The following is a 22,795-nucleotide window of genomic DNA, read 5'->3' as shown; positions in this document are numbered from 1 at the left end:
TATTGTTTGTTATCTCTGTTTTGTACATAAAGAAAGGAGTTTCACAGTGGATATCATTTAGTGGGACATTAACTGCAGGTCACATGAGGCTCATGTGTTAAACAAAGTTTGCTGACTGTGAATATTCTGTTCATAAATATGTTGTTTTCCTTTTTACATATTTAAGACTTAAGCATCCTAATAGTGCTATTCAAGTTGTTTTTTTTTTTTCAAGAAATTGCTAACTTAATTAGATGTTGGAGCAATTTAACACATCTTAAAAAATAAAAAATAGAATATATAGATACTGATATATTTTATTTATTTTAGGGTCTATGGTCACCCAAGCTAGGAATTTTTAGCTTTATAGTACCTTGACATTATTAAATTCTTAACATTTAGATTTGCATTGGAAATGTGAACTCATTCATATAAAAAGATAACATATGGCAATGTCTTAGTTACTGTTCTATTTCTGTGAAAAGACAAGTCAAGGCAAGTCTTATAAAAAAAAACACTTAACTAAGGACTTGTTTACAGTTTCATAGGTTTAGTACATGGTCATCATGATCTGCAACAGACAAGCAGAGAGTCGGAGCACAAACTATGAGCATTACATCCTGGTACACAGGCAGTAAAAACAGAGACCCAGGGCTTGGCATCTGATATCTCAAAGCCCATCCCCCGACACGCCTCCCCTAGGAAGGCCACACTTACTCTAACAAGGCTATACCTCCTAATCTTTCCCAAACTGTTCCACCAACTGGAGACAAAGCATTTAATTACATCACGCTATCGGGGGCATTTTCATTTAAACCAACGCAGTCAATAATGTCATTTTTAGCTCTACTAGTTTTGAACATTTTCTAGACTTGATCTTTTTTAATCAAGTTGATATTTCCTGAATGCTTAAGAAGAGATACTAGAAAAGTCCTATACTCATTTATAAGTACATAAAATAATCCTCATCATTTACATTTTGAATTAATTTAATAAAATTGCTTTAATAGGAAAAGAAAATGTTGATAATTTTTGTAAGCAAAAGTCTACCATAGTGCTGGAAGACTTTTGAATTGTCATCTTGACACAGTCCAGAATCATCCAGAAAGACAACACCCGTGAGGAATCATCTAGATTAGGTTGGCCTGCAGGCAAGTCTCCGGGAAATTATCTTCACCTTTACCTGCTATAGAAAGATCAAACCCATTGTCTATGACTAGATCCCCTAGGCTGGGTATCCTGGAATGTACATAAGGGAATCAAAGGTACATTTATTCTCTCTTCTTTCTTGCTTGCAATTGTGATGTGACTTCTCGCTTGAGTTTTCCCTGCTTTGACTTCCATAAAATGATTGATTGCAACTTGCGACTGCAATCTAAATAAACTCTTTCCTCCCTTCTGTTTCTTTTTGTTCAAGTATTTGTTACAGGAATAGAAATGAAACGGGGACAGCTGTGTCCCTTAAGGTTTATTTCGTGTGCTGTACATTCTATGGGTTTTATATAATGCGGACTGTTTGTGCTCACCATTACAGTAGCACAGAAGACAGTTTAACTGCCCTAAAATTCCTCTCTGCTTCACTAAGCCTGCCTAACACCCTCATCTTGAAGTCTGGCAACCACTGAGCATTTTTCTCTCTCTATAGCTGTTCCTTTTTCAGTGTGTCAATTGATTAGAATCATAGTTGGACTTTCTTCCTTTAGTTAAGAAAACTCATCAAAATTACTTTTATGTTATTTTGTAACTTGAGTCACTAACATTTATTGAAGAGTATCCTATGGAATAGACATAGCACCATTTGTTTACAGAGTCACCCAGAGGAGGTAATTTTTATATAGGCATGCAGACATTTGCATAAAGGTTTTTCTGTGAACATATTTTTTTTTTCCAAAACATTAGGTAAATACACAAGAGTATGATTCCTCGATCACATGACTAGTTCAGCCTTCTGAGAAACACCCAAACTGCCTTCCAGAATGAATGCTAGCTACTTGTCTTGTTGGTCTGAGAAAAGACCCATATAAAGCAAGTTAAGGAAGAAAAAATTATGATGCCTCACGTTTAGAGACTACCATCCATCATGATGTAAAAGACATAGTATCACGAGTTTGAAGTAGCTGGTTACATCAAACTGCAGTCAGGATGCAGAGAGATGAATGCTGATTCCCAGCTCATCTGCTCCACTTTATTCATTCGATCCAGGACCCAGCCCATGGATGGATGTTACCCACACATTATTGGGTCTTCCCACATCAGCGAACCTAATCTTGATCAGACCACACAGACATACATAGAAGGTTATCTCCACCATGATACTCCATCCTGTCAATTTGACAGTCAACACTAAGCACTGAAATCAAATGGCATCTTTCATTTCCACGGCTGAGGAAGGAGGGCTGATCCTGATCCACCCCAGTCTCAGCTCCTAGCCCTGTTAGGATTTTGTTTTCTTGTCAGCAGGTGTGAACTAGCATTTCATTGATGATTTGATCTCAAGTTCATTACTCACCTTGTCCTCTGTTTATTTCCCACATGTGGATTTCCTGGGACTATTTAAAAATCTTTGGGTTGTTTGTTTTTTACTTTGTTGACCTTTTTTATATTTGCAATTTTTTCCTAGTATGATTTATATTACCTTTTTTACCCTTACTAAGTTTTAAGGGGATTAAACTATATATAAACTATCAGGGATGTTTTACAATTGACATATTCAGATCTACATATTTACTTGTCATAATTTTTCCCATAATATGATTTTGAATACAAACATTATTTTATGATTCACATCTGAATAAAATGATATAACTGCTTTTTTTGCATCTCATTCATGTAATGTTGAGGAAGCAATGCCAAAGCAAGCCTGAAATCAATTAGTGAAATTACAGCTTCTAGTGTGCAACATCAATTATCCAAATGACTTATAATCTCAATAACAGTATGCATCTACTATATGTGATTTCTATGATATGTGGCATATATTTGCTTATTTGTATATGATGTCTATATGTGTATATATTGCATTACACACTGGTGCCCTAATATGTTTGCTCATCAGTTATTTGATAACCAACAGCAGCACCGAAAGGACTGACATGAATTGAAGATATCTTTCCATTTTAATTAGTCCTTTGTCATTGTAAAAAGCAGATAAATGTAAACAGTGGAGTACAGATATGGGTCTGGCTGCAATTCTGAATCCTTAAATTTCAGGCTAACTTGAAACCATTGTAAAATGATGTAACATCGTTATTTTTCTCATAAAATGTAATATATAAATATAACAATTTCTCAAACAACAGAAATAAATTTCTGGGTTAAAAATTCAGGACAAATTATCAGTATGATTTTAGACATGTTTAGACTAGCTGTGAATCTCCTCTGTACTCACGTCCATTCACACCTAAAAGGAAAACAGGAGCAATTGACTCACAGAATACTGTGAGGAGAACAGTCAAGCTGTTGTGTGCACCCAGTGCCAGTGATCTTATTAACTTTACATATGAATAGAAGCTATACACAGGATATATTAAACATAACAAGCATTTGATGGCTATCGGTATGTCTTAGTTAGGGTTTCTATTGCTATGGGTTAGGATTTGCTATTGTTAGGGTTTCTATGGATTTCCTGGGACCTTTTAAAAGTCTTTGTATTGTTTGTTTTTTACTTTGATCTTTTTTATATTTACAATTTTTTATATTACTTTTTTTTTTATCCTTACAAAGTTTAAAGGGGATTTAACTATATATAAACTATCAGGGACATTTTACAATTGACATATTCAGATCTACCATCTTACTTGTCATAATTTTACCATAATAGGATTTTGAATGCTGCTTCATAGAAGATATTTTTAAGGTCAATAAAAAGAATAAAGATGATATAGTTCAGACATGTGTAAAAATTTGAAGGTTTTCAGCATGACTAAACTAAAGTTAGTATCCTTGACAAAGACATTTTACAATAATATTTTTTTCTTTCTTGGAAACATCATCTGTTCTTATAAACCACAGCCCAGTGAAATTAAGCTCCTCCCTTCCCCAGATCCGTAAACAGTGGTCCTGTTTCCATCAGTATTCCACAGGCTCTCAGAAAGATATTTTCTGGTTTATAAACCTGGAAAGAACCAGAGTAATGAATTAAATATATTCCCAAGGGCTTTGACACGCACACATTTCAAGAAGGAATGCCCTAAGACAAAAAAGATGAGAAAATTGGCTTCACAAAGATATCTGGCGATCACATAGCCTGATGGGGATAGAGGACATCTGGGTTATCTATGTTAGGACCAAAAGGTTAACTTTTACAAAGGTAAATGCATCAGACAGCTCTAGTCATGAGCAATATATTTGCTACATTAGCTCTTGGAAGGTTTCATTTTAATGATCACCCAAAGTTTTGTGCACCTTTTAACTCCATTGTGGAAACATCTACTTCAGTAACTGTGTCATAGTCTAAGAATTTCAGCATCACTGGACACTTATTAGAAGTAAGAAACCACAGCCCCAACTTGGAAATAGAATCTACCATTGAACAAATCCTCAGATCATTCTTATGCAAAGAGGAGGTCAGGACTATGACTCTGCTTGTCTCTCTTTCACTCACCATCATCAGAAAATTTCTATTAATTACAAATCCACAGGCCTAAAAAAATGACACTGTTATTGCATAGCCATGGAGAATTGCTGTGGGATGGTCTGTATGTCAAATCTGTTGCTCTGATTGGTCAATAAATAAAACACTGATTGGCCAGTGGCCAGGCAGGAAGTATAGGTGGGACTAACAGAGAGGAGAATTGAGAGAACAGGAAGGCAGAGGGAGTCACTGCCAGCTGCCGCCATGACAAGAAGCATGTGAAGACACCGGTAAGCCACAAGGCACGTGGCAAGGTATAGATTTATGGAAATGGATTAATTTAAGCTATAAGAACAGTTAGCAAGAAGCCTGCCACAGCCATACAGTTTGTAAGCAATATAAGTCTCTGTGTTTACTTGGTTGGGTCTGAGTGGCTGTGGGACTGGTGGGTGGCAAAGATTTGTCCTGACTGTGGGCAAGGCAGGAAAACTCTAGCTATAGAGAATAGTACATTTTTTAGAACAACAAGTCACCTGACTTCCTTGGAGTCTGTGACTTCTTTTTTCCTACAGTAGATTATACAAAGCGAGAAACTGAGCCTCCATTACTTTAACTCAATCAAGAAAGAAGAAGTCAAGATAAAAGACAGATGGAAATACTTTTACTTACCTATTTACAATTTACTTCTCATCTATACACTCATATATTGGGAAGGACACTTGAGTGCTGTATATTTATGCAGTTGATGAGATTAAAGCAAAACCATACACTGTTACCATGACAATAGAAACATTACTGATTTTTTTCCCCTGTATTGGTTCTGATGTTTTTGCTTTGTTTTTTGTTATTCTTATGATCTCCCAAGCTTTTGAATGGAAATTCAGGTGGATTTTTCTCTATTTATTATATTGTTTTTCTTTATTAGGATGGTGAAAAAAGGAAACATTTAGCATTCATTATAATGAATAATGGGAGTTCTCCCCTTATATAATGTATCAGGCAATGTGAGGAATCTCAAAATTGATATAGAGGAACAGCAAGGTTTTTTTTAATAGTGTCAAAAATGCATTCATTTTGGATCAATGAATTTGGAACCTGCCAGCAGGACTGCCGCTGACTGAGCACGCACCTTATTTAACTCAATCCTTACTGAGATACATTTTCTTATTCATTAGTTGAGTAGTTTCAGGAAGAGAGTGTCCACTAAATGGCTTCTTGATGAATGTTGCTATTTTTCCATGAATATGAATCCCCTCTTAATTTAAAATAGTAGCTTTTGTAGTTGAAGTGGCTTCTCTGTTTGAAAGGTTCCAAACAGGAACCTTTTCAACTTGTGTGGAAAGAAGACTGGCAGGCATTTGTGCCGTTTTTTTCCTGACCCATTGCATGGAATGTCTTGGTGCATACTTGAAGCAATCTCCAGAGGCAGTGTAATATTGAAGGCTTGGCTCAGCTGTACTGATACTGAATGTTACAAAGCAATTTTACTTGTATAATGCCACTGATCGAAGTGTGTGTACTTCAAATAATCTGACTCTACAGGGCTTACACACAAGGAAAAACTGTGAATCAACCCATGCACTATAGGTGGAAAAGGTAGGGGCACCTAAACCCCAGGGAAAGTACTCTAAGACAAGGACTTTAGTTAGTACTTTGCAAAGCCAATTAGCCATCAACTACATCAACCATTCATCCATGGAGTTTGCCAACATTATCCTATTTTGGAATAAAATCTTTTACAGAATATAATTAATGATTTTGAAATGAACTAATTTACTACATGTCACTGTTGGTGCCCTGAATGAGAAGACAAAAGGAAGTAACACACATATAAAGGAAGGCAGCATATTGATGCTAGAAGAGACCGACTAGAGGAAGCTACACACAAGAATGCCCGGAAATCCACCTGAACCTGGAAGAAGGAAGAAACTAAGTTCTACGTAGTGAGTGTCTCAGGGGGAGCACAGACTTGTAGACTATCCAGAACTTCTGGTAATTTCCCTTATTTCATAGCATTAATCTGTGATAACTCATGACAATAACCTCAGGTAATAAACGCATAGTTCAGGTTTGGAGAAATATTATTTAATAAAATATTATCCCACTTTAAAAACTTAATTCCAATAAATCAGGTAACAGTCACTGAATTCAAAAATGATCTACTAGATTTTTAATAAGATGGGTTCTCAAATACCACATAGTTACCCACAATGCATGAAGCCAAGAAAACTGAGACACGCTTGAAATTATAGACTCCTTGAACTCACCTCTCAGTCAGAGGTGAAGCAGCTACAGACTATAGCTAGATAGAGGGAAGAGAACTCTAGTGAACCAATGGGAACTTTCTAGTGACAGGAAATGGGAACAGGGAGGCTATGTGTTCCTGATTCAGGTAGCACCGTTACCACACGTTCTAGCAAGCAGAGCGCTCTTAAATTCTTTTTATTTAAATTTATTTATTTTTATTTTATGTGCATTGGTGTTTTGCCATGCATGCCGGGTCCCCTGGAACTGGAATTACAGACAGTTGTAAGCTACCATGTGGGTGCTGGGAATTGAACCTGGGTCCTCTGGAAGAGCAGTCAGTGCTCCTAACCACTGAGCATTTCTTCTACCCTTTCTTACCTTCTTATAAGTATATCTCAACTGAGCCCTCGAGGCTTCGAAGATAGATAGCGAACAGTTCATTAGCTTGCATGATTTCATCAAATCTTCCTAAAAACCACACAAAGTTTACTCATCAAAAACATTCTGGATACGAAAGCAAAATGGGGTCTAGAACTATAAAATAGTATGCCTCAGATCACCACAATCAGGTAGAGACCACAACTGAAATCCAGTAGTTAAAATTAAAACTGGGATGTCTTAACTTAAGCTCTGAGAGATGACTCAGTGGCTAATGGTGCTTGCTATTCTTAAAGAGGACCTGAATTTGGTTCTGAGCACCCAAGTCCAGTTGTTCACAAGCATCTTCTTCTGACCACTACAGCCATCTGTACACATGTGCGCGCGTGTGTGTGTGTGCGCGTGTGTGTGCGCGTATTTATGCGCGTGTGTGTGCGCGTGTGTGTGTGTGCGCGCGCACACACACACACACACTAAACATAATTTTTGCTAAAGAAAATATTTCTTAACATATGTTTCATGAGAATGTCCTATTGTTGCAGGAGTCAGAGACACCTCTCTTTCCGAGCTCTGAAATCCTACTTTGAAATCTCCTATGGGCCCTTTTATAGGAGGGACTGAATCTTCCCAGCTGCTGCCTCTGGTATGTTGTGGATTAAGTAATGTTGAGCATTTTCTCCTTGTTAAGTTTCACTGTGAGGTTTACACCGTCTTTTTCTCCAGCTCTCCTTTTGGTGAGCTATTTGACACTGTAAACATCTAAATGACAGTGAACACTTGAATATACACTGTGATGTTCTTGCTATGAGAAGGATTTTTTGATGTGAGTGGTACAAATGCAGAGTGGTACACTCCAGAGACAGGGACCACGTTGGTGAGCTTACTGCCCTTTTGCCGTTTATTTTTAATTCTTTGACTAACACACTTCTGTTTGTGCACTTTCTTTTTGTGTGGTTTCTAAACTTTCCTAAAATCTTAGAAAAATAATAAGCTTGCCTGAGCAGCTGAGACCTAGGCACAGTGAAAGGTCAAGGTTAAGCATCTGTCCGGGATTCATTTGTGTCCAATGTTGGTGGATCTCCCATGATTTCTAACCTTAGGTTATGAAGGTTATTTGGGAAAGAGAAATTCTTAAAAACAACCTGCAGATTGTCTTTCATCCTAATCTTGATTTGATTTTACTTCTGGTAAGAATGCTCACTTTTACGAGGGTTCATAAAGAAACCCTATGTTTAATTCATATTCCACATCCCTCTGTCTAGTTACCAGTAGGACCAGATAAAGAGAGATACTCATCCTAAAGGGAATCCATTAACACATTGTTATTATTTACCTATGTCTATATGGTAGTGCAATTACAGTACCCTAAAATGGCTCCTTGAACTTTTCACCTTATGGAAGTTAACATGTCAGTTTAAAGGCTGTGTTTCTATGACCAGTGGCTTGTTAATTTCGGGTTAGAACAAAGACAGCCATCTCTTGCTAATGTCCATCTGGGATCACATTATGGCCAGAGTAGTTTGACTTCTAATATACTTCTGACCTGCCCTTACCCAGAGCTCTGGTCCTGATGTCCCTTTTGCCCTGTCAATTAGCCTTTGTTTGCTCTTGTTCTATCTGCCCACATTAATGTCACTTCCACTTTTATACCTGACAACAGCCTTCTGCATCTCCCTTCACCGCAGCAAGCGACAAAGACTAAGTAAGGGAGAGATAGCTTATCTTTCTCTCAGTGTAAGAAAATCTTTGAATATTGCCAGAGAAGTTTTTCAATTTCTAAACTTAGGGCTGCATTCGCAGTTTTCCTTAGAGCTCTCGGTTTCCATTAATGAGTTTTAGCTGAAGGAATTCATATCTAAAAAGTTTAAAGAGCCGGGCGGCTCTGGTGCATGCCTTTAATCCCAGCACTAGAGAGGCAGAGCAGATCTCTGTGAGTTCGAGGCCAGCCTGGTCTACGGAGTGAGATATAGGCCAGGCACTTAAACTACATGGAGACACCCTGCCTTGAAAAAAAAAAAAAAAGTTCAAAGAAATACCTACTCTGTTCCTGAACCTATCCTTCTTTTACATATAACCCAGTTAAAATGGAAGGAACTGGAAGGAAATCTGAATCATACACTAAGGAGTTACTTGCTACAGGCAGGAGAGCCAAATTAGATGATTTTTGTTTGATTATACTACAGAGTCACCATCTAAGCTCTACAGTGTCCATCCCTGGATTTGAGTAGATCATCTGATCCCACATAGAAACCTTGTTTTGGCTCCTGCTTGATGGCTGACCCAGTGTGCTATACATATGCACTTTAACCCACTACAGACTCTGATGTCCCTTTGGTGGTAACTTGGTGCTTTTCCTTCTGCTGTGTTACCTTTAGTTACAGAACGTGACTGATCGGATCTGGCCACTCTCTTCAGTATATCCTCATGATGAAGAGGCAGTTTCACTTCCACTATTCATCTTGTTCTCTAGTTTCTAGAATGCAGCAAGAGTAAGAGGAATTCCAGCTATATCTCTGTAGCATAGCTGATAATTACTTTTTTAATTTTATTACAAGGTATCTCCCCTCAAAGGAATTGAGCACAACTTAAAAGTCTAGGCCTCCATGAGTCAAGTAAAGTGGCAAATTTTATAATTTCAGAAAATGCTAATGCACTGAAACCCCTTTCACAATGTCATAATCTCTCTCTCTCTGTGTGTGTCTCTCTCTTGGTCTCTTTCTGTCTCTCTATCTCTCTCAATCCTTTCATCCTTTCTACTTTCTAATTTTCATTAGGCCAGTTTTTACTTCTTTTTCAACAAAGTTTGATCTAAATGTTTGGACAAGGGTTGTGAGATTTTCTGTAGAAACCTTGTGAACCTTTCAACTCAGAGAGTATATCTCAATACCAAGAATACGGTGGACATTAGCATATAAGATATGAATGACACCCTAAAGTATGCAAGCTAAAAAGGCCCAGTGATCATATTTCTTTGGAGAAAATATTATTTATTTTAAACTTCCATTAGAAGGATAAGCCACGTAAGAAAGAATCACTGCCACAATCAAGGGACTTGAAAGGTGGAGGGTGATATTTCCTACTACATCTCCCTTTGACTCTCATACATGGCCTGTGAAGAAGACAGATGGATCATGTAGAAGGACAGTTAACTATTGAAAACATAATCAAATAATGAGTCCAGTTGCTGCTGATGTTATGTCCTTACTTGAGCAGTTTAACACAACTCCTGGAACATGGTATGCAGTTATCGATCTACCATATGCTTTCTCTCTCAGTATTTGCCTATAAAGACTACCAGAAGCAATTTGCTTCAAGTTGAAAAGGCCAGCTGTATACCTTTACAGTTTTATCTCAAGGGTATAGCAACACTCCAGCATTGTGTCATAACTATTTCAAAAGGATCTTAGGGCCTTGCCCCATTTGGTTTTCCCACAAAATATCACATTCGTCCACTATATTGATGTCATTATGCTGACTGGATCAAGTCAACTAGAGGTAACAATGACTTTTGATTCATTGATAACACATATGCACTTTAAAGGAAAACTCAAGGGCCTCTACCTTGGTAAAATTTCCAGGACTGCTGTGGTCTGGGGCAGGTAGAGATTATTCCTTATCAGGTAAAGATTGAATTATTATTAGCCACTCCTGCTGCCAAAAATGAAGTCTAATGTTTAGTGGATTTACTTAGATTCTATAGATATCACATTCCTCACTTGGATGTAGTACTCTTCTTCATCTAACAAGTGACTTAGAAAGCTCCTAGGTTTGAGTGGGACCTTGAACAGGAGAAGGCTTTTCAATAGATCCAGGTTACTGCAAAGACTGTTCTATTTGGGACCAGACTATATTATCCAGAAGAGCAGAAAGTACTTAAGATATGTGTGTCAGATTCAGAAATTCTTTGTGGTCTTTTTGGCACCAAAAATTGAATCACAGAAAAGACCCTTGGGATTTTGGAGCAAGGCTTTACTATCATTTGCAGACAATTATTTTCCCATTGTTAATTTGAACTATTGATGGTATCTTATAAATAGATAATATATCTAAGCTTTTGAAGGATATCTGGTCCATAAGGAGATGACTCTGTTATTGTCCCTTAAAAAGTTGTTTGATCTCTGTAAGATGCAGTTTCTGATTCTATACAATGAAGATATTAACCTTGCTTATTCAAAAGCTTGTTGAGAAAATCAAATGAGAAAAAAAGATAAAAGAGGAATTTTCAAACTGTGAGAGAACATGCATATTTGAAGTTTTATCATTATAAATTCCTAACGTCTTAGGTTTTAAATTTTCATAATATAATTTCCCATTAGTTTTTCATCAAAATTCAATTTAAATATTTTATTTTAAGTTCAAATGTGTGTGTGTCTTAGTTAATTTTCAATTGCTATGATACAACACCATGGAGAAGGCAACATAAAAGAAAGTGATTAATTTGTCTTACAGTTTCAGAGGTTTACAGTTCATAATTGTCGAATGAAGAAACAGTTGAGAGTTCATATATTGATCCATAACCACAAAACTGAGGTAGGTGGGCACTGGAGATGACATGAATCTGCTGAAATCTCAAAGCCCAACTCCACTGACATTCTTTCTCCAGAAGCCCACACCTCCTATTCCTTTCCCAAAAGCTCTACCAACTGGGAATCAAGTATTATATATAAGCATATGGGGACCATTCTCATTCAAATTACCACATTCCACTTCCTGTCCTCCACAGGCTCCTGGCCATATCATAATGAAAAATGAATTTAAAGTAACTTTAACAGCAGACCCAAACTAGTGGGAGCTCAGGGACTCTGGAATGATAGCTGGGGAACCTGCATGGGACTGAACTAGGCCCTCTGAATGTAGGTGACAGTTGTGTGTCTTGATCTGTTTGTGGGGCCTTTGTCAGGGGGACCAAGACTTAACCCAGTTGCATGAAATGGCTTTTTGGCGCCTATTCCCTAGGGTGGAATACCTTGCTCAGCCTTGATGCAGTGGGGAGGGGCTAGGTCCTGCCTCAACTTGGTATGCTAGATTTTGTTGACCACTCAAGGAAGGACTTATTCCCTCTGAGGAGTCAATGGGGGGTATTATTGGGCAGAGATGTGGGGGCAGAAAAGAGGAGGAAGGGGGAACTGGGATTGAAATGTAAAATGAAAAATGTTAAAAAAAAATGTTCCTATAGTCTTTCAATCTCAACACTGTTTAAAAGTTCAAAGTCCAAAAAACCTTGGGAGACTCAAGGCAATATCTTAATTGTAATGTCCTGTAAAATTAAAAAGCAAATTATATTTTTCCAATATGAAGAGGCATACAATGTACATTAATAATCTAAAAGGGAGAAATGGGAGTATAATGAGGAAATACTGGACCAAAGGAAAATGAAAGGCCATCAAGGCAAGCTCCACAATCTATAGTTCTCCTGTACCCATTTCATGAAACCCCCAGGGACCACTTCCTATGCAAGCACATAAGGGTCCTTTTATTGTCAGGTTCAACCTGTGCCACACCGCCAGGCAGATAGAGAGAAATGCAGCAGGATCTGTGGGCCCAGGGATGAGAATTTTTAGTAGGGAAAAACCACAAGCCGGGAATTACATGCTTTGGCAACTTGGGATTGGGTAGAAGGGATATGGGGCAGGGTACTTATTTTTTTTTTTAAACTATTGGTCTAGACTTTGGGTATGAAACCACATTTGAAAGTATCGGGTTGTACTTTTGGCAGGGAGCTACAACTTACTCAGCAGGATTATCTAGTGTCTTCAAGGGCCAAAAATCGCAAACAGAATGTCTGCAGGAGCATACTGCCCTGTATCTGTTCTAGTTGTTATGGCACATTCCTGAGGTCCTTTCTGTAGCCAAGTATAGCAGGGGATATAAGATGGTGGCCCTACCCTTAGGTGGGATCTGTATTGTCTTCACACCTTATCAGATGCCAAAGGTTTAGATGGCTCTGATCTTCCAGCTTTGCTATTTACAACACACTTCTCTCTGTTGGAGTGATCCCACTTCCTCTCTGCAGCTCTCTTTGGCAGATTTATCCCAGATCTATCATGCACTATCATAGGATCTCTAATACAATCCAGGCTTCATTTTCATGACCCCATTCATTCTTAGGGTCTCCATGCAGGGACTCATTGCCTATATGTTGGGCTTCAGTGGTACTCCATAACTATAGAAGATGCCATAACTTTCATGACTATAAAGCCAGAACCATGTGGAAAACACTGTTAGGTCTCACTGCTTGCTTATTTCTTTCCTCTCTAAAACTACAATGGCAGAAGCTTTCCTTTGTTCTTGCCAAACCCTTCCTGATGTAGCGGGTAGCCATTCCAGCTTTCATCTGGAAGTTCCAATGCCCATTGAGGCTTTGGTAACTGTCACGCCTACAAGGCTGGGCTGAGAGAGGACCCTGAAGACTAGAGATCCAGATACGCCGGCTCTCTTGGTTCCTGGACCCTGGACTCTGGAGGTAGACTGAGCAGAGTTCTCCAGAGGACACTGCCTGACTGCACTATACCTTTCCCAGACCCTGTTACCTGTCCCTTCACTTGTAAGTTACCCCACAAAATAAACCTCCCTTTTAACTACGTGGAGTTGCCTTAATAATTTCACCAATATCCCCCTGTTTTTTAAGCAGGGAATTCCTTCTTTTCACTTGTTGGAGGATTAGCTAGACTGAATTTTGCCATGAGGTCACCCTCCCTTTACTCAGGTCAGGCCTCCCTAACTCTTTTAGTACAAGCCTTGACTCCAACATTAAATCTTCTTGTACTCTTTTTTTTTTATCTTTAAACTGTACGTTGTTTAGTTTCTCTAAGCCCCATGTACTCTGTCTCATTGTAGACATGTGTGAGAGTGATTACTAATAAGCACTGATAGAGTCAATGTTAGGCTAACTTAAAGTTTCTTTCCCCACAGACATGAGTCCATTATTTTTCAATTTAGCCTCAGGTAAATTCTTAAGCCACAGATAAAAGGCAGCCATATCCATTGTCAAAATATGACACAATGGTCTCTATTGAAGTTGCTAAGGCCAAGCCTCTGTGAAACCTCTTGATCTGGGCTTCCAATTTCCACATAACTCTAAACACCACTGTCTTTCAAAACCCTCCTAGAAGGGACCATTAAGTTATTATTACAGTGTTTCATCACTCCACTAACCAAAAGTTCCACTGTCTTGAAAATTCGTCCAACATACAAACAAAACAAAGTAAAATACAAAATAGGGGATCTTGTCTGCCCCCACAGTAGCCCCCTCTCTGGCAAATACTTCTGCTTTAATTTTCTATTGCTGTGACAACACATAATGACCAAAGCCTTTGCAAAGGAAGCGTTTAATTTGGATTATAGTATCCGCTATTTAAAGTTCATGAGGGTGGTACAAAGGGACAGGTAAAAGCTCGTATTTTGAACCACAACAACAAAGCTGGGGGGCGGGGGCATGGCTCAGAATGACATGAGTCTTTGTAAACTTCTAGGTCTACCTCCACTTACACACTGGCTCCAACAAGGTCACACTTCTAAATGCTTCCCAAACAGTTCCAGCAACTGGGGACCAAATATTCAAACATATGTTCCTGTGTGAACATTTCATTCAAGCCACTGCATTGTATAAAAGTAATATAATTGCCAGGTGGTGGTGGTGCACGCCTTTAATCCCAGCACTGGGGAGGCAGAGGCAGGTGGATTTCTGTGAGTTCGAGGCCAGCCTGGGCTATAGAGTGAGTTCCAAGAAAGGCTCCAAAGCTATACAGAGAAACCCTGTCTCAAACAAACAAATAAACAAACAAACAAAAGTAATATGATTATATCTTGAAAAATGTATTCATTCTTTCATAAACACTAGGATGTCATGTGTACCAAACATATCAAGATAAATGAAAATTCATACCCTTCAAGAAGTTCCAGTTATGATGGACTATAAAATAACAAAGATAAGAATAGATTAAGTTAAGAATAGATTACTAACTTAAAAGTAGGGTGCTATTGAAACATGGATATTTCCAGAAAACAAACCTTATACAGAATGAACACATTCTCAAATCTATAAAAAAGAATGTTAGCTAGCAATAATTTTTTTTATTTAAGTAATATAAACCTAGCTACATCTAAAAAAAGTTCAAATAAAAGAAAAAGATTGCATTATATAACAGCATCAAAGAATGGATTTATTTCAGGCATAATGTATGTAGAAACTGATACATATCATCAAGACACTTATCTGCCAAGTAATATACTATATTGCATACAAAATAGTTATTAAAAGTAATATATTAAGCTGGGCAGTGGTGGCGCATGCCTTTAATCCCAGCACTTGGAGAGGCAGAGCCAGACGGAACTCTGTGAGTTCAAGGCCAGCCTGGGCTACAGAGTAAGTTCCAGGAAAGGTGCAAAGCTACACAGAGAAGCCCCATCTCTTACAAAACAAAAGGGGGGGATGAGTCAACATGTTGAGCAATTTTTTTTCTCATTATATCAAGCGAAGATTTGGGGCTAATTTCTGACATTTGACTTTCATTCCACGTTTATGCATGAAAACTATTGTGGACAAGAACATGGTTTTTTGAAGGATTCTGCTCAGCATAAGAGTATTCAATAATTCTCTGGTTAAGAAATGCTCCTTAAAGAGGAACATATTTAGTTATTTCAAGGAACTGTACATATGTGCATATGCATATATCAATGTAACTATTTGCCTAACATCTCACTTAGGCCAAAATCCTTGGCCAGAAATTTTTATTGTTTTTTTTTTTTTTCTTAAAACCTATGTGCTTCACAGTATCTCATGAGAAAAGAATCAAAGCTGGATAAATGTTCGTGTGAAATACAGACAGACAATGAATATGAGGAATGGAGTTTATATCAATAGCCTATATATTTGACAGTTGACTTTGTATCTGTATGTCTAAACTAGGAACTTCTTTGAAAAATCTTTTAACAGAGACTTCCAATAGATCAACACATGCTTTGACTAATGTTTCCACATCCATCTATAATTAAATTTGTCTTTCAACAGTAAATGAAAAATAAAATTCTTTAAGATGTAGGACTTTACAACCTCACTTGAGACAGTTCTCTTAGCTGTAATTGCATTCTAGATTAAGTAACATATCAAGTTTATCAACAGGATTGTAGTGGGTAGCCATTCCAACTTTGATCTGGAAGTTCCAACCCCCATTGAGGCTTCGGTAATTGTCATGCCTACAAAGCGGGGCCAAGAGAGGACCTTGAAGATCCAAGATCTGGATGCGCCGGCTCTCTTGGTTCCTGGACCCTGGACGCTGGAGGTAGACCAAGCAGAGTTCTCAGGAGAACACTGCCGGACTGTGCTATGCCTTTCCCAGACTCTGTAAACTATCCATTCACTTGTAAGTTACCCCACAAAATAAACCTCCCTTTTAATTATGTGGAGTGGCCTTAATAATTTTTTTTAATAAAATAAAGGCCACATAACAGTGATTTTATAGGTGCCTACTGTAGATAACTGACTCATATGATCAAGATATCCAGGTTAAGCTGCTTTACCCCTCTCAGCATTCTCCCTCAATAGGATTGAGTTGGTCTTGTCTCCCAGCATCTCCCTCTTGTGACATGGAAATGACCTCTAGTACCTCTTTTCTTATTGAGAAAGAAACAAGATCTTCTCCACTGCCTCTCAAAGAAAAGTACTAGTGTGTGTGTATCCTGTATTTCCATAGGTCTTCTACCAATTCCTGGACCAGTAAATAAATAGCTATATAGTCTCCAGAGTTTGTCCTCAGAACATACTACAAACCAGTTCACAAAAACAACACATTTTAACATGCACTTACTTTGGGGTGGGGAGGATTGTCATGGTACACATAAGGAAGTCAGAGGACAACGTGTGAGAATTGCTTCTCTTTCTAGTATGTGGATCCCACTGAACTCCGATCTTAAACTTCAGTATCAAACATGTTTACCTGCTAAGTCATCTCATTGGTTCCCACATTTTATTTTCTAACTCTCCTGGAAGTTATAACTCTAAAATCAAGGTATATATAATACTAATTTCTTCTGAAAGATGCTTTTTTTTCTACATGGAAATAGTTGCCTTTTGGCAAAAAGATATTTTTATTATCATATGCTACATACTAATATGTTTCATTACACTTTCATATGTGTATATACTGTATTTTGATCATATTCACTCCCAGTTCACCCCTCTTGTCTCTACTCACTCATGTTTCTCTTTCCTCTTTCAGTTAGTTTTCCTTAACTTTGTCTTTTCTCTGAATATTTGTACTCTATTCTTCTCTTTTTTATAAGCCCTTCAGCCAGGATAGATTAAAGGCCAGCTATTTGATCTCATGTGACAAATTTTAAAGACCCTAGTTCCAAGCACAGTTATATTCTGTGGTGTTTGATCTGGTGGAGGATAGAGCACACAGAACTGAGGTGGCCGAGGTTGAGAATCTAGCAGTGAAGCCGGAAAGGAGCCAATTCACAGAAACTCCTGATCTTCAAAGAAAAAAAAAGCCAAGCTTAATTAAATGGGGATGGGAAATCTCAACCACCGAGACTTCCTTTATGAGCTAGTCCATCACTAAAGAGTGTAATATACTAATAATGAAGCTGACTACAGTTAGGGAAGTAAGTCATTATCCCTGTGATTTGGGAGTGAGTGAGATTTATAATTCAGGCTACTTTTTGGATAGGATATTGAAAAGGTCATATATCTTGACTTAAAAGGTCATATATTTTGGCTTCTAAGCCTTACAAGTAATATTAAATATTTACCCTTGTATATGGATCTATCTTAAAATGGAGAGCTAAGGACTATCATGTTTGATTCTTTTCATATGTGAATTTCAGGTATATTTAATGAATACAGAGAGACAGAGAGAGAGACAGAGAGAGAGAGAGAGAGAGAGAGAGAGAGAGAGAGAGAGAGAGAGAGAGAGAGAGAGAAGAGACAGGTGTGGACATTTATGAATTCTGCAAAATCCTATAGTCAATGTAGTAACCATGTTACTAATCATGTCCTCTTTGCAATCATTGTGGAAGCTCTATTCAGAAGAAGTAGAGAACAGTAGCCAGTGTCCATTGTTGAATCATAATAGTAAAAGTAAGGAATTTTACAAAACCTTCATTAGGAAAAGAAGTGGTCAGAAATCAAACAGTTTCATAAAGATTACACAATTCTCCAAGCAGAGGTTAAGATCTCAGTTTTTCAGTAAGCCAGAAAGAAACTATCAGGGACATATTTTAAACTTTTCAAAATTATTGGTCATATGGTAGACAACAGAAGTTAAGGTGCTCTGTGTGGGTCTTCACTTATAAAACAACTATTTTATTTGCTATTGATGTATAATTTTGAAACAGTGGGTGAGACCAAAATTGCATTTATATTAGAATACTTTGCAATAGGCTAAAGTCTTTATACTTAATATGGCAAAATATATTAGAAAGCCACAGCTACAAAATAAACAAAATTAGAACAACATTTGAGTAGAAAGAAAAATATATTTATAGCAATTTGTTGTCAGAAGGGCTAGAGTAATCTCCTTATGGTCCTGCACATCTTCAATATTCTTTAAAGAGTGGTTAATAGGGTCAGACTTTAGCAGTGATTTCCCACTAGTAGATTTACATTCACAAATAAAATTTTGAAAACATTGTTAACAGTAGGGATCTCAAACTGACACAAATTACTAGAATATCAACCAGCATGGGATTTGAACATGTAAATAATATTAAAATGTCTTAATGGACATTTTAGAGACATTATTAGAAAATAACTTACTAATAGAACAAAAGTTTAATAGGCAGAGAGGAACAACTCTAAATGTGGACATTTCAAAATATAATATACGAAAGAATTATATTAGACCAATGTTTCTTGGACAGTGTTTGCCATCTGAGAGAACATGACAAATCCTGGAGTCTATTAAATGAAAATCTACTTTGTTCTTTTTTATATCAAAGAGAATATCAAACTTTTTATTTGATCTTTGCTCTACAAATTATTCAAATTACTTCACTTCTCACAATGTTATTTGTTTATTCATTTAGTTTTACTTGGAAATTTTTTTTATTCTTGCTGAATAAATGTGTTTATGACACACACTACTTAGTGACTATTATATATTTTTTAATGTTTATCAACCAAAACCTTCAATTTCATTTTATATAACTGCTTATTAGAATGCTTTTGCATAGTGACGATTGTCTCATAGATCTGCCAAATGAACACCATTCCAATAATTTATTTTTCTACTTAAAATGAATATAGATGACATGCCATTGATGCAAGAAGTTGACAATCATCAAGTAGTAAACATAAAAATAAAGTAAGCATAATAAGAAAAATAGAGAAAATACTCTGATTATTAATAATTTGAACTTGACAGGATCTGGAATCAGCCATGAGACAATCTGGGTAAGACCTATGAGAGATTCTCTTGTTTTAAACAAAACAAAACAAAACACATTTATTTTCTTTAAAAATTGTTAATGCATGTATGTATGTCTATGTGCATAGAGTGCAGGTGCCTGTGTTGGCCAGGAGAGGGTGTCAGAATCTCTGTTGTGGTTCTTACAGGTTTTAGCTTCCCGATGTAAGTGACTGGAAGAGAAACTGAACTCCATCCTCTTAATGATCAGAGGACACTTTTAATCTCTGATCCATCTCTCTAGCCTGATATCCCCTTAATTAACAGAAGGGGGAAGTCTGGACCTGACTGTGAGCAGCATCTTCCAGTGGTGTACAAGAGATCAAAGAAAAGCTTTTACTCTTTATTTGGTCTATGGCCCCTCTTGTTGGCTAGTGAGTCTGGCTTTTTGTGAATGAGTGCTGATATCAGTACTCGGCTTATTCATCATTCCAACATGCCTTAAAGTCCTGTGACCTTCTAGTAATCTTGAGTGACTTTTCCCCCATCGTGGTATTTTTGAGTCATCCAGTCTTATATACTAAACACATATTGGGTTCTTAACTACTTCAGTGTGGTGAAGTCATTGTTCATCTAATGAATCCTCTCTTAATACACATTCATTATATGTATTCTCCTCATTTAGAGATGCCTAGCTAGTATAGACTGGAAAGCCTGGTGAGTGTTTCACAACATTAAGGGATAATATTCCCAGGTGTGGAATATTTATTACATATAATGTTTAACAATACCACTATATGAGTCTTTTCTTCACTTATAGTAATATTTATACTTTCCTAACCTAGTCAGAGCTGTGCAACCTGTGAGCTCTATTGAATGTGGATCCTGAGTACCTGAGGCCTTCTCTCTGATCTCTGATTGACTCTGAGACAAGGTTCAGTAGAAGGGCAAGATTTGTAATGAATACAACAGAAACAAGGATAATTTTATGTCTGTGTACCTCTTTTCTCAAAAGTGCAGATTTCCCATAGAAAGCTGGGGCCTTTTTTCTCCATAGAAAGGGGATGCATACTGATTTTCCTAGTGTCACAAATTCTTCCCCTCTACTCTGTAATTCCAGGGTCTACAAATTGGCTCTGCCTGACCCGTCTCTCTCTATGTTTCACTCTCTTCCTGTACCCTCACATACATATAGAGACACAAAATCAAATTTAAATTCGTTGACACTGACAAAAATCTATGTTATCATGATATAAGATATCCAGGGTAATAGGAGCTAATAGAATGATGATGTCCAGGCTTCCTATTGTGCAAAGAATAATGATACTTTCCATTTAACCTAGGAGGACTCATTTTTGTGTTTTTTTTTTTCTCCTTAGAGCAATGTTTAAAGTATGGCAACCTATACTTTTAGATTTTAAATAATCTTAAATAAATTTAAATAAATTTAAAAGTCAAAATCTTTAAATTGCTGACATTTTGATGATCCTGTTTAACATCTTCACTTTAGGGGTACATGTGCCTAAAATATACCTTCCTTATTTGTGTATCGGTATTAAAGGAACTTAAGACGACACCCTATCATAAAACTTATCCTTCCTATAAAACTTTAACTGTTTTTTTCCTTTTATTTTATTTGGTTTTATGTCTTAAACTCATCTTCACTCTCTCCCTAGTCAATGTTTTTGCTTTGACTTGTTCTTTATTAATTTGATCCTTCATAATTTAAAATCACATGTTATTCTTCCCCAAGACTGTGCATGACTCATAGAACAGTGTGGCATTTAGTCCACATTGAATTTCCCAAAGCTCCTTCACCCATGCTTTATCTGAACACCATATAGAAAATTTTAAACACTATCATATTGCTAAAATAAATTAATTCTTGAGATTTAAGTAAGTAATATGTTTAAATAGCCTTTTAGAATCACCAAAGGCTGTCATTTATCTTATGGAAGTCACTTTCTCTTTTCATTTCTGTACTAAATCAATGATTAAAAAAGGGACTATTTTGAACAACACTGTATTATTTATAAATCTAAACTATCATCACCATTAAACTGCTCAATTTGTTTGGTTTTTGGATTTCATCCTTGTCAAAAACAGCAAATGCAATTGGCATTAAAAATACCAACCTCATTTTACAGATGTGCTTTCTCCCAGAAAAAAAAAATCAAATCCATTGTTCTAATAGATGTTAAAGATAACAAGGTAATGTAAAGGTCTGAAGATCTGCATCATATGTCTTCTAAGAAGTGGAAGTTCTCTGTGTACGAAGGTGAAGGGAGTGCCAACATTTTGTTCTAATAGTCATGTTAGTGTAAAATTAGAGAAGATTAAAGTTTAGACAGAAGATTTCATGTGAGCATTTGTCATGTTGTAAATCATGCAAATTCCCCACCACCATAATTACTGTTCTCTCAAACCCCACTCAGTAATGCTCTTCATAACTACCACATGATCTCTAAAGCAGAGAAGACATGAATACATTGGCCAAGATATAATAGGTTTTAGAACATTTTATGCTGGCTCTTACTCTTCTAGCTCTGATGTTAAACATGACGAATTAAAGTATTTATATTACACTGAGATATCGCTACAGTTATTAAATTGTCTGGCTGAGAATGCATAGCCCTCTCTTCATTCCTTTGTCTGCACTTAGGTGTAAGGGCATAAGACCACAAAAGAGAGTTGGAGTTTGAAGTTTACTGACATAGCTGATCAGTCTGAGTGACAGTCACAAAACACCAAGTAGTTTCTTAATTGCTTAAGGCAATATACATGATGAAGCAAAATTCAAGGTTAAAAAAAATTCTAGTAAATATTATTTCCTTTTTTATTAATTAAATGTATTCATTTATTTTATATCCTGATCACAGTTGCCCCTCCCTCATCTTCTCCCATTCCCTCCAACAACTTCCCCTCTGCAGTCCCACCAACCACTCCTCATCTGTTTCTGTTCAGAAAGGGGCACACCTCCCATGAGTATCAACAAAGTATGGCATATCAAGTGGAGGTAGGACCAAGCTCCTCCCTTGTGTTAAGGCTGGGCAATGTAACCCAGTATGAGGAATAGGTTCCAAACAGCCAGCAAAAGTCTTAGAGACAGCCTCTGCTCCCACGACTAGGGATCCCACAAGTGGACCAACCTACACCACTGTCACCTATATGTAGAGGGCCTAGGTTGGTCCCCTGCAGGTTCCCTGGCTATTTGTCAAGACTGTGAACTACTATGACCTTGGGTTAGTTGTTTCTGTGAGGGTTTTGTGTG

The sequence above is a fragment of the Peromyscus maniculatus genome, chromosome 18 (genome assembly GCF_049852395.1).
Source record: "Peromyscus maniculatus bairdii isolate BWxNUB_F1_BW_parent chromosome 18, HU_Pman_BW_mat_3.1, whole genome shotgun sequence".
Classification (NCBI taxonomy): Eukaryota; Metazoa; Chordata; class Mammalia; order Rodentia; family Cricetidae; genus Peromyscus; species Peromyscus maniculatus.
Note: the sequence above shows the minus strand (reverse complement) of the source record.